The sequence below is a fragment of the Microcebus murinus genome, chromosome 2 (genome assembly GCF_040939455.1).
Source record: "Microcebus murinus isolate Inina chromosome 2, M.murinus_Inina_mat1.0, whole genome shotgun sequence".
Taxonomy (NCBI): Eukaryota; Metazoa; Chordata; class Mammalia; order Primates; family Cheirogaleidae; genus Microcebus; species Microcebus murinus.
The window spans coordinates 98,821,533-98,839,898 of record NC_134105.1 but is presented as its reverse complement, the minus strand read 5'-3'; the positions used below and the strand labels follow the sequence as shown (position 1 = coordinate 98,839,898).

Sequence of the window (18,366 nt, the reverse complement as noted above, 5' to 3'; positions counted from 1 at the left end):
AGTTCGAAACCAGCCTGAGCAAGAGCGAGACCCTGTCTCTACTATAAATAGAAAGAAATTAATTGGCCAACTAATATATATATAGAAAAAATTAGCCGGGCATGGTGGCTCATGCCTGTAGTCCCAGCTACTTGGGAGGCTGAGACAGAAGGATCGCTTGAGCCCAGGAGTTTGAGGTTGCTGTGAGCCAGGCTGACGCCACGGCACTCACTCTAGCCTAGGCAACAAAGCGAGACTCTGTCTCAAAAAAATAAATAAATAAATAAATAAAAAATTCATTGGATGGAGTTAACAGTAGATTACACATTGCGGAAGTAGTGATCAGGGAACACAAGGCCAGGAACAATCATAATCAAATCACTCAATTCCAGCCAGAAAGAAAAGACATTATACACACACAGGAACAAAGATGAGTATTGCATCAGATTTCTCTCCACTCTTGGAGGACTCTACCAGAAGCAATGCAGGTGAGAGGAGAGCAAAGAAACATCTTGAAAGTACTGAGGTTTGTATGGGGTAGGGGAGTTAACCTAGAAGTCTATGTAAGAACAAAAAATCCTCTCAAAACTGTAAGTGAAATAAGGGCATTTCAAGACATAAAAAAGGGGGAAAGAATTCACCCCCAGCTGCCCCACACTACAAGAAACATCAAAAGAGTCCTCCTGGTGGAAGGAAACGGATACCAGATGAAAATCTGGGTCTACACGAAGGAATGAAGAACAGCTGAAATGGGCAAGTATATTAGTTATTTTCTTATTGTTGAAATCCCTCTCTCTCTTGTCTCTCACAGATTTGAAAGTTCAAACAAAAGTAATATAATGGCCGGGCGCTGTGGCTCACGCCTGTAATCCTAGCTCTTGGGAGGCCGAGGCGGGCGGATTGCTCAAGGTCAGGAGTTCAAAACCAGCCTGAGCAAGAGCGAGACCCCCGTCTCTACTATAAATAGAAAGAAATTAATTGGCCAACTGATATATATATAAAAAAATTAGCCGGGCATGGTGGCACATGCCTGTAGTCCCAGCTACCCGGGAGACTGAGACAGAAGGATCACTCGAGCCCAGGAGTTTGAGGTTGCTGTGAGCTAGGCTGACGCCACGGCACTCACTCTAGCCTGGGCAACAAAGCGAGACTCTGTCTCAAAAAAAAAAAAAAGTAATATAATGCATTGTGGAGTTTTAGCATTTCCTGAAAGCACAAATCACAGCAAGAATAGCATCAAGGCCAGAAGGCGAGTTATACCACCACTTGAAGGCAGACTGTGGTAAGTTAAAGATGTATGTTATAAACCCTAAAGCAATGACTAAAATAACAAAAGAAAGAGTTATAGCTAGTAAGCTAACAAAGGAGAGAAAAGGGAAGAGTAGAAAACCCGTGTAAACGCTATGTAGAGTAATTGTTCTTTCAGGACCTCTGTCTTGCAGGAATACTTACACCGGTGGCCAGAGATACGTGTAGAAGAATGACGACTACAGCATTAGATGTAATCATAAAATCATAGAACAAATCTGATTTCCAAAAAACATGGCAGGGCTAAATCATGATAGTAGAAGGGAAAAAAAATGGAAGGGATTCCTTTGTCAACAGGAATTCAGAGGTTAACGGTGATGGTTCTGCTCTTTCAAGGTACCGGGATTCCCAGACGCCTGGTTTCCTCCCTAGCTCTTTTGGGAGAGCCCCAGAGGGCCTTGGTATACGTGCTCATGTTGTACACAAGACAAGGGGGACAGGAGGGTAATGGAGGTCTTGCTGTTGTCTTTACGTGAAAGGATGTGCTAAATGCAAAAAGGAAAACAGAATAACCAACACCAGTTTTTCACCCATGTATGCAAGCCACAGATTTGAACCATGAACCAACAGGAGAACAGGCCCACACACCAGGAACTTCAGCCACAGAGAAAAGACAATGCTTAGTCATCGAAACCTGGATGAGCGTTCCTTCAACGCTAGGCGGAGCCGCTGCCTCTTGCAGGACGACCGTGCAGCTCCCGAAGCCTCGCAAATCCAGAGATGGAGCCTGCGCGTCGCGCTCGCCACCACGGAAACCCGAGTGCTGGGGACTCCCAGCTGCAAGGGCGGCCTTCATAGCCGGCGTCTGGGACACGCGCGGGGCCGCGACTCCCCCGCCCGAGCCGCGTGGCTCCGAGGGAAGCTGAACCCCCGGGGCTCCGCGCTGGGCTGTCCCGCTGTCTGCTCCGCCTGCACCCGGCAGCCGCGCCGCCCGCGCCGCCCTCGCTCGCGTCCGCTGCGGCCGGCGGGCGGGAGGGAAAGGCGCAGCCGGGACATGCGAAGAGCCGGACAGAAGCAGGGGAGGCGCGGACCAGGCCCACGACACCTCCAAAGAGGCCTGTGCGAAGACAGGCGGGATTCGGGAATGAGGGTTGTTTTCAGGGTGTACGCGAATGGAGACGAGGGGACGAGAGAACCGAGAGCGGGCATGAAGGAGAGAAAGGCGTGAGGCCCTGTGGCTGTCCGGGAACAGGGCAGCGCGGTCATTGCAATGCGTTTCCAACAAATATGTCCGAGCGAGGTCGGCCTCCGCCACTGGCTTTGTGGCGCGCCGTGATCGTATAGTGGTTAGTACTCTGCGTTGTGGCCGCAGCAACCTCGGTTCGAATCCGAGTCACGGCACTAGCTCTCCGTCTCCGGTGGCCCGCCACTTTTGCTCGCCACCGGGGCCGCAGTCCAAGGGACGAGACCCCTGGGAGCGCTCCTCCGCTCTGTCCTTACAAAAAAATAACCCCCTCAGCCGTCCTGACGCTGGCTTAACACTAATGCCATAGTGGCCTCAAAACCGGTGTTCCGGGACACATGGTACATTTCACTTGGAGACGTCATTTTATACCGAACCACAACAAGCTTTCAACGTCTTTGAACTCAAAACTCTGTCATACTCTACATCGGTTTGTCTCCATCCCCCCTCCCCTAACGTGTATGCTGACTGGAAGTTATCCAGGCTGGCTTCACATATAGTAAAACGCACAAATCTTTACTGCAATTTTCACAGATGTCATGAACACACACAGGTCAGGCTATAGAAAACTGCCATCATCCCACCGAGCTCCCTTGAACCCCTTTACAGGCCATGCCCACCCTCCCTCGATTACTTCGCTACTCTGAGGACTAGCCCTTAGGTTAGTCTTCTCTCTTCTTGAAATTCACATGCATGGATGTACATTATCATTTTTATTTTCGTGCCACATTCCGCTGTTCAGATATATCCATGTCGCCACGTTTATCACTTCTTAATTTTCGTGTTGTAGACAGTCCCAACTCACAATTTCTACACTCTACCCACCCATCTAACAAACTCGGGTTGTTTGGTTTGCTTTTTATTGCCAGGTTGGAGGAGCCAGTTATATATTATAATTACAGAGCTTGGGGGTCACATATGTTTTGTGAATACGTTCTCCCTATCTGTGGCTTGCTTTCTCACTTGCTGAATGGCGTCTTGTGATGAGAAGATATGGTTAATGCTGACAAAGTCTAATTTATCATGTCTTTCTTTTATACATATTTTTCCTGTGTCCCGATTAGTAAATCTTTGCCTACCACCAAGTCCCAAAGCATCCTCGAAATGCTTTCTACCTTTAACTTTTTTTTTATTTATTTTTTTATTTATTTATTTATTTTTTTATGGTCATCCTTTAGCTTGTAATACCTTTAACTTTTAACTTGAGACCAGCCTGAGCAACAGTGAGACCCCCGTCTCTACATAATATAAAAAAATTAGCAGGGAATAGTGGTGCGCACTTGTAGTCCCAGCTACTCAGGAAGCTGAAGCAGGAGGATCACTTGAGCCCAGGAGTTTCAGGTTGCAATAAACTATGATGATGCCATTGCACTCTAGCCAGGGGACAGAGGAGTAAGACTCTGTCTCAAAAAAAATAAGTACTGTGCATAAAGTATGTAACAGGCACTATATTTACAACTGCTAATAAATCATGAAATTTACTCCCATAATGACTCTTTGAGCACTAGAATAATATAAAGTTTTACTTTCCATCATACTTCAGTTTTACACAAACATACTTCTGTTCATTCTGTGGCAAACTGTTTAAACCAAAACATCTGTGAGTGCAGTTCTTAGTAATCTGAGGTGTGCTCATGTTTCACAGGTATGTTTGATCTACACATATTTCATGTATCTTCTTTGCTGATACCAAGCCTTGATAATTTCTTCTGTTTGTTTTCTTTGCTGCTCCTCCCAGGCTGCTGAGAATTCCTGTGAGTAACCACAAAGCCACGCTCCTAGGGTTCATCCTGGTCCATGCAATCTCTCCTAGGCCGGTTCCCCTACGTGTCCCTCCAGGCATGGGCGTCTCCGGAGCTCAGGCTGACCCAGGAGGTGACTGCGGGCGAGAGGGACGGTGGGAGCCAGGAACGAGCGTGCGTGCTTGGAGGTCGGGCGCCCGAGTCGGGCACCGCAGTCAAAGGCCTTTCTTCACCCTGCACTGCGCCCCCGCCCCGGCCCCGCACCCCGGGAGCCAAAAGTCCTGGCCCCTAAAGCTCCTGTGCAGGCTGAACCCAACGGGCGTCAAGTTCCAGAAGGGGCGAGAGGAGCCTGGTTGAGCGATCCCAGCCCCTCTGCCTGTCTGGGTGGCGCCTCTGGACAAGGCTCAAAAGAGACTGAAATCGGGGACGGAACCAGAGAATTGACCTAAAGGCAGAAATTCCCAATCTCGAGATTAAAAGTCTCAAATCCTAACGTCTAACCTAGCGGGGAAGGGAGTCTGGCTGAGGAGGACCTCGAGTAGGATGGCCCCTGAGCCTTCATCCCGAGAGTCACCTGCACAAGCTCAGAGAGCAGGACTGCGTGCACACCGATGGATCTCGATGGGGGCGGATTTGCTCTCCCCTCCTCCTTCCCCCCCCTGCGGCGACACTAGGCAAGGTGTGGAAACATTTTTGACGGCCACAGCCCAGAGAGATGGGGGAGGGGAGAGTTGTCTCCTGGCGCCTAGTCAGCAGAGGCGACGGATGTCGCTAAGCATCTTCTCATCCACGGGAGGCGCCCTCCCCGCAACGAATTATCCGATCCAACATATCAGTGCTGTCGAGGCCTCGAGGCTGAGAAACCCGGTGTGGGTCACTGTGCACACACTTGACCGGCGAGAAATCACGAGTTCCCGACTAGCTGGATATTGGATGTGAAGAAAACCCCGGCGTCAGACAGAACTCTCGGATTTGGGGCCGAGCGTCGGGAGGATGGAGTTGCCCTGGACTAAGACGGGAGGCGGCAGGTGCAGCAGGTTGTGGGGAAGGTGGGCGACAGGTGAAGGCCCCAGAGCTCTCCTCGAGTGTTTTCCATCCGCCGTCCGCGTGCTGCCCGACGTTGGCCGCGCCGGGGTTCTCGGTGTTCGCCCCCCACCCCGGCGCTGCCCGCTTCCGCCCTCCCCGCAACCTCGCCCACCGCCCGGCCCGCGAGTCTCCGCGCTGCGCCTCGCTAAGAGGCAGCTGTAGGGCAGTCGGACGAGGTAACTCGGGCCGGGACTGTGGCCCTGGGGGGCCCGGCAGATGCTCCGCAGGGAAGGAACGGCCCTATGAAACGACTCCTGGAGCGTCGGGGACCTCCACAAGGCCCAAACGTTTCTGGGCTCAGGAAAGGAGTCATTCCCGAAAGAGCGTATGAGACTTGACTTTACGCAGTCCCTGGTGGTCTAGTGGCTAGGATTCGGCGCTTTCACCGCCGCGGCCCGGGTTCGATTCCCGGTCAGGGAACTCCTTTTGCACCATCCCGCACCCTCCAAGGCCCACGTGCAGGGAGCCGCCGCACCCAGTGCCAACCTCTCGCCAAGGATGCCAAGCAATGCTGGGCTGCTTCTCAGGACGCACAGGACTTGCTTAGATCTGCGTCGTCGGTCGTCAACCGCACAAGTGACATTGCAGAGCTCCTGAGCGTCTTGCACACGCTTAACCGCGCGCGGATGCCGACCCACGTGGAGCCCACCCGAGATCCCCACGCTTCTTGCCGCCGCCTGAGTTCCCAATGACCAACAGAGGCCAAGCCAACTCGTGGCGTTGGAGCCGCACCCTGGAAACGGGCCGGTCAGCTGAGCCTCCTCGGCTCCTTTTCTAGGTAAAGTGCTTGTCAGGGCCTTGGGCAGAGGTGACTGGAGGCGATTCCCGCGAGGGTGGGAGGGGGTGAGCGGCGGGTAAGGTCCTTGAGGGCTGTCCCCCTTGTAGAGAGAGCGGCAACAGGGAGGTGACCTTCACTGACCCAACAGAGGCAGCGTGTGATGTTTGCACAAATGGAAAGCTAGTACCAGGCCCATAAGCGGAAGGTCGGTGTGAAAATCAGTGCGGGAACGTCAAAACAATGGCATCACAGTCAGTTCCCACAATTTCAACTCTACCAAGCACATGCCCAGGTTTTCCCTTTTCCATTCAATACTCCCAACAGATGTTGGGATAAATCCTGCGTCCACTGTAAGTCGAGAGGAGGGCGAGAGTCAGGGAGGAGACTCGGACTGACTTGACAGAGGCAGCAGGTAGAAACACGGAGATGGGATGGTGTGGTGGCTGCTGGTCTGCAGCCGCTGCTGAAAGGCGTCTGGTTAGGCAGATGGTGGGTTGTCATGTGGGGGACTGTCCCGTGGGATGCTTTGGCAAAGAGCCAGTTTGGAAGAATGGCGACCCTGAGTAGACGGTGGGGGGAATAGGAGGCTGTGCTGTGCCAGTAGGGCATGCACTGCTGGCAGGGACCAGGGACAAGGGACAGGGCCGAGGGGCAGGAGGGAGAGAGGTGGACCATAGACACGAAGGTGGTACTCCCTAGGCAAGGCTAGTCCACTGCACTCGGGATGTGCTGACCCCTGTGATCTCCCCACATGGGGGAAACTCGTCTGGGGTCTTTGTGCCGGTGGGCACCTGGGTTCTCCACAGACTTGCATAAGGACACCAGAGGTCCTTTGCTGCCCTCCTCCTCCTCCGAATTTTGAGGTCACTTCCTTGGTACTCTCACTGAACCTCATGAACAAGCAGACATGAGCTACTCTCACTCAGACTGATGTTCAGAATAGCTGCATTAGTTTACTTCCCAAATGTGGAAAAATACTGCTAAAATTCTGCAACAGAGTTTGCACGACCCCTTTCCCCCTTCTTACTCCTAAAGACAAAAATTCCACTCACACCTGTAATCCTAGTACTCTGGGAGGCCAAGCCTGGAGGATCATTTTAGGTCAGAATTTTGAGACCAGCCAGACCAAGATAAGATAGATGTTCATCTCTACCAGAAAAAATTAGCTGGGTGTGGTGGTACATGCTTATAGCCCTGGCTACTCAGGAGGCTGAGGGAGAAGGATCAGTTGACACCAGGAGTTTGAGGTTGCAGTGAGCTATGATAATTGCACTGCACTCTAGCCTGGGGCAACAGAGTAAGACTCTACACCTGCCCCCCAAAAAAGACAAAATTCCAAATGTTTGCATGGTCCTAATGGGGTTGGTTCCTAATTATCTCAATTGGGGCTGGCCTGAAGGCATCTGGACCACACCAGTCAATGTATGTAATAATGAGTGGCAAGCCTTTCTTCCTTGGTCATTGATGCCACAGAGGCCAGAAGATGTGTTGAAAGAAAACTTGAAGTGTCCAACCAATAGGAAAAGTCTTTGACTCAGTAGGAGCTAGATTTGTGTTGGCTTTGAGGCATGGACACTTACTTGAGTCAGTGTGAACCTCTGGCTATCCACAAAAATTGGGAAACAAATGCCAAAACGTGTGACTGTGTGGCTCTGCTGGCAATATGGCTTTTCAAGTCCACCAAGTCAGTTTCCTCCCTCCCTCCCTCCCTCCCTCCCTTCCTTCCTTCCTTCCTTCCTTCCTTCCTTCCTTCCTTCCTTCCTTTCCCCACTTACAACATAGCTCAATTCACACCAAGTCAGTTTTCTAGGTCCCTCTGAGAAGCAGCCTAGAGGGCATTATAGCACTTATTCTTTAGGGGAATTCTTAGTAATCAAGTCTTAGAGCTACCTTGGGAGCATGGAGACCTTTGGTTGCACAACTGCATAGAATAGGTATGGTTTTGGCTTTTGGAGCTCAGCTGGAATGTATACCTTGAAAATCTGGGTCCAAGCTGGCATTCTCTTCCATCCCAGACAGAACTCCAGAAAAGAGGGGGCTCAGTTAACTGAAAACAGCTGGGCAATTGCATTCAGGCTGGATCAGTTTGTATTTCTGTAAGGGCATCTGGAAAATGAACCCTGGACCTAATGAGACCTAGAAGTAGTGGGTGTATTATAGGCCATGCAGGATTTTTCAAACTAGAAACTTTAGTGATTTTTTTCCCTCTTCCCTAGGTTCAGTTTATGGCCAAAGCATGTAGTTACTTTTCTTCTTTTCTCACTGTCAACATAACCTCATTTATTACCTCTGCTGGAGTATTTTTTACTCAGGTAAGCCTGGTCTATGCAGAGATTCAGCAGCCAGGAGCAGGGCTTCTGTCAGCTGAGGAAATGAGGAAAAGAAAAATTCCCTTGGCGTTTTTGGGGGGGAATAAAAGATGCTAATGACTTTGTCTACTTATAGACTTGGCTGGCTTGGGGGCGGGGCTGTGATACTGCAGTAATCAGTGCTTGGCCTGGGGTGCAGCAACCCCCCCCCCCAGCGTGGGAGGTGTGTTCTGGGGCGGTTCTGCGTGTAGAAAGGAACGTTTAGAACTAATAACCTGGTCACATTCCCTTACACTCTTGGTGGATCCAAGAGTCCTTGAAGTCCAGGCAGAGAATCATGAAGTCACTGCTGATCCCTGACATCAGTGCTGGGCCTTGGGCAGAAACTAAACCTCCAGGAAGCAGCGCAGCTCTGCAGCGGGACAGATAGCTGCAAGGTGGTGACTCTTTAGAGGCCATGGCTGTAGGGACCAAGGAAGGACGAGGCTGTGGGTAAAAGCCCGAGTACCGCTGGCAGGAAGCTGTGGGGAGAGGGTTGGGCCTTGCGCCTGGGTAAAGGGCGGATCCTGAGGATGCGGGCGCTTGGCCTGCAGCTACACCGGTGGTGGCCACTCGGCGGGTCCGAGCGGCGCCCTGTGGCACCAGGCTGCCTAAGCTCTCCCTCCAGAGAACAGAGGGCACAGCCAGCGCTGGGCGCAGCGGCCCCAGACCCGTCGAGGCAGAGCTGCCAACGCGCAGGGACAAAGCAGAGAAGGGCGGGCCAGCGGTGAGCGCCTTCCGGGATCGTGCGCCCACAGCGGGAATCGCAGCTGTTAAAATTGTTGGTTGCCTGAACCTCCGGACGGTGGTTTGGACCCTCACAGTTTTCCGGAGATCATTTAGGGTAGAAGATCGTGTGCAATTCTAATATAAAAAATATACACTTTTAATTGGTGTGGCTGTGGAAGGTTGACTCTACATAGCCTCAGCTTGAGATCCGGAAGCGGATTTAGGTTGGTTTTCTCTCAGGTGAATGAACCTGTTCTGCAACTGTGCTCCGGGCTGGAGGGAAGCCACCCAGGACCCCCTGAAATACTTCCTGAGCTTTCAGGGACATAATCACTTAAGGGATTTTTCCTGGTCTCCTGAAGACGTCATTGTCGTGTGCCCTCACCTCCCTTCGTGGGAGCCGGTGACAACTGTGGCCTCCTCTCAGAAGGCCAAAAATGAGGTGTGGATTGGTAGGTAGTATATCGGCTGGGTGGCAGTAATGGCAATTTCATTTGTATTTCTTGCTACTTAAGCATACAGTTACGCATCTGCCTCCCTACTTTACACTCAGCACAGGAGCCCAGTCGAAGTGACCCTTCCTCCGCCCCAGCACCCATTGAGAAAGGACTGGTATTCAGGAAAATGACAGTGTTTCTGCCCGGTTTCGAACCGGGGACCTTTCGCGTGTGAGGCGAACGTGATAACCACTACACTACAGAAACCACATGTGGATGTGTGGTATGGAGTGTAAATCTGGAAAGCTTAACATCTGTGATTCACAGTTATTATAGTGTCCAACATAAGAAATCCAAAATTCAAGCAATTTTTCAAAAATTGTATTTCAAAATTCAAGCAAAAAAGATCCCTGGTAACACCAGCGATCCCTAGAACAGAGACGACGTAGCTCCAATAGGTCTGGGCTTAAGATTCCGGGCCTACACCCAAGGCCAAGACCCTGGGGACCACAATCTGGCTAGGGAATCCCACGTCTCACGCAGGTTCCAGATCCAGAACTAAGTGCCACTGTGCAAGCTCCCGAGGCTGACTCTCCGGCTCCCAGAAGCTACACGAGGTGGCAGCTTTTGAGTGCTTATGCACTGTCAGTGGGACTGCAAACTGGTACAATATCTAAGGATAGTACGGAGATACCTCAAAGAACTAAAAGTAGACCTACCATATGATCCAGCAAACCACACTCTTGGCGATTTACCCAAAGAAAAAAGGTCATTTTATCAAAAACGCACTTGCACCTGAATATGTATTGTAGTACAATTCACAATCTAAAGATGTGGAATCAACCCAAGTGTCCATCAATACATGAGTGGATTAATAAAATGTGGTACATGTATGCCATGGAGTACTACTAAGTTATTAAAAAAAACGGTTGCCTTTTGTTAACAACCTGAAGGAAAGAAACTGGAGACCATTATTCTAAGTGAAGTATCACGAGAATGGAAAAACAAACACCATTTGGACTCACTACTAAATTAGAACTAATTGATCAACACTCATATCCACATATAGAAGTAAAACTCAATGGAAACCAAACAGTTAGGAGAGGGGAGGAGGGAATGGGTAAATTCACACCTAACGTGTACAATGCACAATATGTGAGTGATGGGTACACTTATAACTTTGACTCAAACTGTACAAAAGCAATTCATGCAACCAAAACATTTGTACCCATGTATGTTCTGAAATAAAAAAAAAATACTGCTAATTATAATGCATGCAGGTCTTCTCAGATTTTGTATGAAACTGCACCCTAGTAAGTTATAGCAGTGGATCAGACAGAAAAAGGTTTAAATATTGAGAGTAGTACAAATCTGTATCTGGCTAACCATAAACAAAAAGAGTGACAATATGATTCTTATACAAAGGTAGAGGGCAAAAAACCTTAAAGGATAGAGGAGTAAGTGTCTTGTGTCCACCTCAAATGTAGTCAAATTGTTTTGCACTGGCCTGGCCTCCTTCCATGACCAAAGGTGCGCTAAAGAGTGTAATAAAGGGGAGAAATCTTGGAATAAACTTTCACTTATTTGCTCTATGTCTCTGTAAGACACAAGAGAGTAAAAGAAGGATCCTTCAAGACTTGGCCTTTACCAGGGACTCACCAGAGGCATCAGAGAAGAAAAGTTCAGATGTCACACAGATTTTCTGGAGCAATTGGAGTATATTTAGCCCTGAACACCTTTTTGCAAGAAGAGCTAGTGGCCATCTCTAGTTTGGGAGAAAATGGTTCTCCAGGCACCAAGCAATGGGAGGACAAAGAGATTGCATCAACCACTGAAGAAATGAACTTTCCATAGGTTCAGGTCAGTGGATTCTCCAGAGAACCAGTACCTGGATTTGCTATCCTGTTCCTGGCCAGGTTTCCACTGTAGGGCAAAAGGTGCCAATTTATAGGATATTTATGCTCAGGCTCCTGGGCTTCCAGAAGCTGCTAGAACCAACCTTTAGCAATCATCCCATGAAACTGAGAGTTAGAGGGTTAAATGCTTTGGTTGTGCTCCCCATCAGCAGGCTTGGCTCTTAACCTAATCAGTAGTGATCCCATCCACCCAGAGGCCATTCCCTGCAGAGTCATCCAATAGGTTTCCATTCTATTCTTTTATCCTTCCCTTGATTGCTCCTTACTCTTAAGTGATTTATTCCTGCTGATCTCCTCCCCCATTCATACATAGAGATTTTGCAATTCCTCTGATTTTCTTCACCTCTGCATGCTAATAAGTCTGCCTAAAGCTGGGAGCTTCCATCAAAACCAAGTCACACTGCTGGGACAACTCCACCTCCACCTGATCCAACTTTGAGGTCTGCAGGTGGTGGCTACCTTGGTGTGGAAGCTCTTGTGGGGCAGGAAGATTTTCAACTGGGACAAAAGGGTGAAACCTGCAGCTATCTTTCTTTTCTCCACTATGCAAAGGCTCTTGTTAGTCCCATTGAGTGCATTATTCATTTCTCATATTACATGTGTTATTTCCAGAACTTCCATTTTGTTCTCTTTCAGTTTCCATTTCTCTTTTGGCCACACATTTACCTTTTTTGCTTTTCAAGACTGTATTCTGTAAGTCCTTGTTTAATATAGTCCAACATCTACCTCATCTGGGGTTCTACTCTTATGGACTCTATTTTCTCTTGATTATGTGCCTCTTTTTTGTTCAATTAGGCATCTAATAATTTTTAATATATGTCAGACAGTGTGTGCAAAAGAACAGTAGAAATTGAAGGAAATAATATTTACTTCCAAATATAGACTTGCTTATTTTTCTTTCAGGCCTGTAGTTTGGAGCCTTGAGCCAACCTAATCTGTACTTGAGCTGGGTGTAGGTTTTGTTACATCTAAATTAGATGCAGTCTACCACTGGCTTCAGATATTTGGGAATATGAGTACAACTTTTCCTTCATTAGGGATTGGGATCTCAGCATCAGTGAGACTATGGACATTTCTTTATACAATACAGCCCAGACGCCAGCTTTCTTTTGCTTTTATACCTGGCTGTTAGCTTTTTGACTCATAGAATTCCCTTTGCTCTCTATCCCTGCTATGAGCTTTCAATGATGCTTTTTTTCACCCTGCTTCCCTGCTTCTAGGCTGCAGTGGATGATTTTGGGTTCAAGGTAAAGTCCCATTGTGCCTCAGAAGGATATATTTCATATTTACTATCCTCACCCCTACCCAGCCTTTGGAGGGCTACTGAAGTGTACTCGGTGAAGACCCTAAGTTTCTAGTGGTTTTGTTCTCTGCAATCCTGCCCGACTAAGTCTTTAGCAGTCCAAAGATAGGCACTCAGGGAAAGCCCTGTTGCCTGGGGGTGATCTCTCAGCTCATCTGCCCTGTCCTGTGCCGTCGGTGGTCTTCTGCTCAGCACTTGGGAAAAGTATCTGCCTTATATTTGGACAAGATTCCAGGGTTATCTCCCACAGCAAATTTTTTGATCCCCACCATTTGCCAGGCTGCTGATTTGCACTCTGGGAAGTGACTACAAGGGAAGGGATTTTATTCAGTCTGAGTCCAGCTCCTGGCCAAAATCCTATGTGTGATTTTTCAGGCCCCACCATAGGCAATTAAAGGCTTTACCAGGTAGACCTAATAAAGGGAAGCTGCCCTCCCCTCTCCTGCCACATTTGGTGACTAGCCAGTGCTTTGCAGTCTCTGGAGGTAGTTGAGTTAAGGACTAAGGTCCCTTCCCCTGGGGCCTCTATTCAGAGGATTCTTTATAGGGTGGGGCAGGAGGGGGCAGACTTAGCTGAAATACTGCTCAGATGCCTCTGAGGAGATGATCTTATCAGGGGACTTAAAGACACTTTTATCAACCCTGACTCAGCACTTAGTATTTTCCTATTCCTAATGCATACCTCTCTCTCTCCCTGTGGCCCCTGGATCCATAAAATGGCTGGAGTCTTTTTTCAAGGCTTCCATGGCAGTGACATATCCCACCCATTTTCACTGATACATCTGACTCTTGTTTGGTGCCATTCCAAGAAAAAAATGGAACACTGAAAGAGCTGGCACCCATTCTGTTGAGCCTCTTCTTATACTATCATGGCAAATGCATAAAGTCTTGACTGTTACTTTCAGTTTGGCTTCTCGTATTATGACCACCTTGACCCCTGACAGTTGTCTCTCTCTCTCTCTCTGTCTCTGTCTCTGTCTCTCTCTATCTCCCCCCAGACACACACACACACACACACACACACACACACAGATACGGTATTCTTGCAATACTTCCAGCTTTCAGTGTACTACCCTGAATTTGTGGATACCTATATGAGTGTGCTAGGGTTGCCATAAAAACAAAAAATCAGAAAATGGGTGATTTAAATAACAGAAATTTATTTTCCAACAATTCTGGAGGATAGAAGTCCAAGATCAAGGTGTTGGTGGGTTTAGTTTCTCCCGAGGCCTCTCTCCTTGGCTTGCATGTGGCCACCTTCTTGCTGTGTCATCACATGGCCTTTTTTCTGTGCAAGGCACATCGCTGGTATTTTCCTGTGTATGTCCTAATGTCCTCTTCTTATGAGAACACCAGTCAGATTGGACTAGAACCCACCTCAACATCCTCATTTAACTTCATTGCCTCTTTAAAGGCCCTATCTCCAAATACAGTCAATATTCACAGCTAATTGGGGGTTGTGGCTTCAATATTTTAATTTGAGGGGAACACAATTGAGTCCAACTGTGGGCTAAAGTTCATGGGTGAGTACTCACTAGATTTGTGACTAGGGCTCCTTGTGATTCTAATCCATCCCAGTTACGGACATGTTACCCTTACAAATTTGTGAAAGACTTGGATAACTTCACTTTATTCACATATATTGTAGACTCCCACTCTGACCAGTTCAAATGAGATACAAACAGCCATGGATCTCTTCTTTGGTAAAATGGATTTGTCACTTCCTGAAATTCAGTTCATTTTAGTTTCTTTGCATCCTAACCACTCTGGTGATTAAAAAACTGTTATTTTTTGTTTATTGAGATTCTTCTCATGGTTAGGGTAGGAGTGATCCTCTCTTGCAACTTTTTACACTATAACTGGAGATGAATGTCCCTGTGGTATTTTTTTTTTTTTTATGAGACAGGGTCTTACTCTGTCACATGGTACAATCATAGCTCACTGAAACCTTGAACTCCTGGGCTGAAGCCATCCTCCCTCCTCAGCCTCCTAAGTATCGAGGACTACAGGCATATGCCACTACACCTGGCTAACTCTGGTAATTTTTAAAAGCAATGCTCTACCTACCCATCCTTAGTGGAATACTCTTTAGGGAGTGCAAAGAAACCATGTACCGTACTTTAATTGACGTTTGGGGGTGGTAATTTTACTGTGGAGCAATTCTGAATCTCCTTTGAGTTCATCGTAAGACAGAACGAATGAGTAAATATGATGATACTGTGGTAATCAGTGTTCTCATTGTGAGAGAATGGAAATAAAATATGTCATTGGGAAAGGAAGAAAGAACTGTGCGTTATGGTAATGGTTCAGAATGAGAGATATCTGTATGACCTTTTGATGTTTTTATTGCTGAGAGGCAATGATACAGCAGTGAGCACAATGGACACCCAGATATTGGTTTCTAAAGATCATCATCCACTAGAATGAATGAGGAATTTTGAGAAATGGCTAATTCCAGGTCTGAATGTGGAAGGAATAAAAAGGTCCTGGAAAATTCAGCGGTGCTGTAAAGCAATGAAGTGCCCAAAACCTGATGTAGATGTACGCATGTCAATAGCACACGGGTACTGACTTGGAGGCTCTCCTACTGGCCAGAGTTGTTTGTCATCTATCACAAACTGTAACAGAGGATGGATCTCTGCCAACTACCAACCAAGTTCATCAATAAAGAAGTTTATTTCACTAAACCAAAACCCAAACTTTCCAGACTGATGTTACTGATGGGAGGAAATTATTGACCACATATAAATGAGATAGGTAGAAAGAGAGATGACAGAGAGATAAATTCCAAGAACCAGGTTTAATGTATAAAAGCCATAAAGCTCACTTTTTACTCATGAGATTCAACAAAAGAGCCAAGGGAACGCGGGCCCATTCCTCTGAGAATCTGGTCTGGGTCTGCAAGAGATGATCTATGAGGTTCTTTAGTTTTCTGAGCCTTTGAAAGTTGCCCAGTCGTCCTGGAAGGAGAACCCTGAAGACAGAAGGATGGGGAGTTTGTAAGTACTCATTTGATAAAACAGCTGAGAAGGAGTCTGCATGTTTGTCTCTGTGGCGCAACTGGTTAGCGTGTTTGGCTGTTTAACTGGAAGGTTGAAGGACAGTCGTGTGCTTATTTTAAAATGTTGGCAGTCGGCCGGGCGCGGTGGCTCACGCCTGTAACCCTAGCTCTCTGGGAGGCCGAGACGGGCGGATTGCTCGAGGTCAGGAGTTCGAAACCAGCCTGAGCAAGAGCGAGACCCCGTCTCTACTATAAATAGAAAGAAATTAATTGGCCAACTAATATATATATACAAAAAATTAGCCGGGCATGGTGGCGCATGCCTGTAGTCCCAGCTACTTGGGAGGCTGAGGCAGGAGGATTGCTTGAGCCAGGAGTTTGAGGTTGCTGTGAGCTAGGCTGACGCCAGGGCACTCACTCTAGCCTGGGCAATAAAGTGAGACTCTGTCTCAAAAAAAATAAAATAAAATAAAATAAAATGTTGGCAGTCTTTGGGCCCCTGCAGAACTACTCAGACAGCGAGCTCTATCTTGTGGATAGCAAGAGAACTGAAAGGAAGGGTCCCTCAAATCCTCCTAGAAGATGAGATCCCTTGGGAACAAAGTGGGTGTATGCCTGAGAACCTGCAAGAGTAGAAAAAAACAGGAAACATCAGGATTATTCTCTATCTTACTTCTGAAAAAAGTGTTCCATCTGTTGATTTTACTAGTATTTATTTACATCTTCCCAGATACTTTTGACTTTAATTTGATCCTATGCTTTTATTATTATAAACAATGTTGCAGACAGCATTCTTCTACACATATCTTTAGCCACTGTGCAGGTATTTCTATAGGGTAGAGTCCTGGAGGAGTGATTGCTCAGTTATACTGATTACATGGTTTTTATATCGTATCATTTACTCTTCTTTGTTAGCTCATTAGCTATGATGCTTTCTTTTGTTACTTAGTGATTGCTTTAGGGTTTTAGTATTGTTATTTCAAAATACTAAATGGATACAAATGTTTTTGTCACATGGCTTGAGTCAGTACTATAAACATGCCAATCACCTGAATAGTGTTCATTGTACCCATTAGGTGGGTTTTTGCCCCTCCCCTCCTCCCCCTCCTCCCTGCTTGATTTCCAGTGACTTACTTCCCTCTATGCACTTGTGTGCTCATCACTTACTTCCAATTTATTAGGGAATATATGTGGTGTTTGTTTTCCCATTCTTGAGATACTTCACTTAGGATAATGATCTCCAAGCCCTTCCAAATTCCTGCAAGAGGCATTCATTCCTCCTTTTTTATGGCTGAGTAGTACTTCATGGCATACATATACCACATTTTGTTAGTCCACTAATGAATTGATGGGCACTTGTATGGATTCCAGATCTTTGCAATTGTAAATTGCGCTGCTATAAACATTAGAGTGCAGATGTCTTTTTGATAAAATGACTTCTTTTCCTTTGGGGAGATGCCCAGTAGTAGGATTGCTAGATTGAATGGTAGGTCTCCTTTGAGTTCCTTGAGAAATCTCCATACTGTTTTCCTTAGGGGTGGTATTAATCTGCAGTCTGGCCAACAGTGTATAAGTGTTCCTTTCTGTCTGCGTCAGCGCCAGCACCTGTTGCTTTTGGACTTTTTAATAAAAGCCATTCTAACAGGAGTAAGGTGATATCTCATTGTGGTTTTAATTTGCATTTCCCTGATGATTGGTGATGTTGAGCATTTTTCCTTAAGTTTGTTGGCCATTTGTCTACCTTCTTTTGAAAAACTTCTGTTCATGTCTTTTGCTCACTTTTTAATGGGGTGGTTGTTGTTGTTTCTTGCCAATTTGTTTGAATTCTTTGTAGATTCTGGATGTTAGCCCTTTATCAAATGTGTAGATTGGGAATATTTTCTCCTGTTCTGTAGGCTGTCTATTCTGTTGATTATTTCCCTAGCTGTGCAGAAGCCTTGTAATTTAATCAAGTCCAATTTATTTACTTTTGTTGCTGCTGTAATTATCATTGGGGTCTTAGTCATAAACAAATTCTTTGCCTAGACTAATATCTAGAGGACTTTTAGCTACATTTTCCTTTAGAAATTTGTTAATGTATTTTTGTGTTCCAGGTGAGGACCAAATCTTCTAGAATTCATATGGTTTCATGCCTTACATTGAAATCTTTTATTCATCTTGAATTAATTTTTGTGAGTGGTGAGAGATAGGGGTCCTGCTTCATTCTTCTGCATGTGGCTATCCAATTTTCCCAGCACCATTTATTGAACGGGGCTTCTTTTCCCCAGTGTCCATTATCATCTGCTTTGTTAAAGATCAGTTGGCTGTAGGAAGGTGCTTTTATATCTGAGTTCTCTATTGCTGTTCATGAGGTTCAGTGAGAGTACCAAGGAAGTGACCTCAAAATCCGGAGGAGGAGGAGGGCGGCAAAGGACCTCTGGTGTCCTTATGCAAGTCTGTGGAGAACCCAGGTGCCCACCGGCACAAAGACCCCAGACGAGTTTCCCCCATGTGGGGAGATCACAGGGGTCAGCACATCCCGAGTGCAGTGGACTAGCCTTGCCTAGGGAGTACCAC

At 47.0% G+C, this 18,366-nt stretch overlaps 3 non-coding genes across 3 annotated transcripts; 2 read left to right on the top strand and 1 right to left on the bottom strand.

Annotated features, from left to right (window-relative positions):
* The first annotated feature begins 2,556 nt into the window (after nt 1–2,556).
* On the top strand, nt 2,557–2,628 carry TRNAH-GUG (transfer RNA histidin (anticodon GUG)). Its single transcript has one exon. It is a non-coding gene; the product is annotated as a tRNA-His (tRNA).
* A 3,018-nt stretch (nt 2,629–5,646) lies between these two features.
* On the top strand, nt 5,647–5,718 carry TRNAE-UUC (transfer RNA glutamic acid (anticodon UUC)). The gene has a single exon. It is a non-coding gene; the product is annotated as a tRNA-Glu (tRNA).
* A 4,066-nt stretch (nt 5,719–9,784) lies between these two features.
* Nucleotides 9,785–9,857, bottom strand: TRNAV-CAC (transfer RNA valine (anticodon CAC)). The gene has a single exon. It is a non-coding gene; the product is annotated as a tRNA-Val (tRNA).
* Between the last annotated feature and the right edge of the window lie 8,509 nt (nt 9,858–18,366).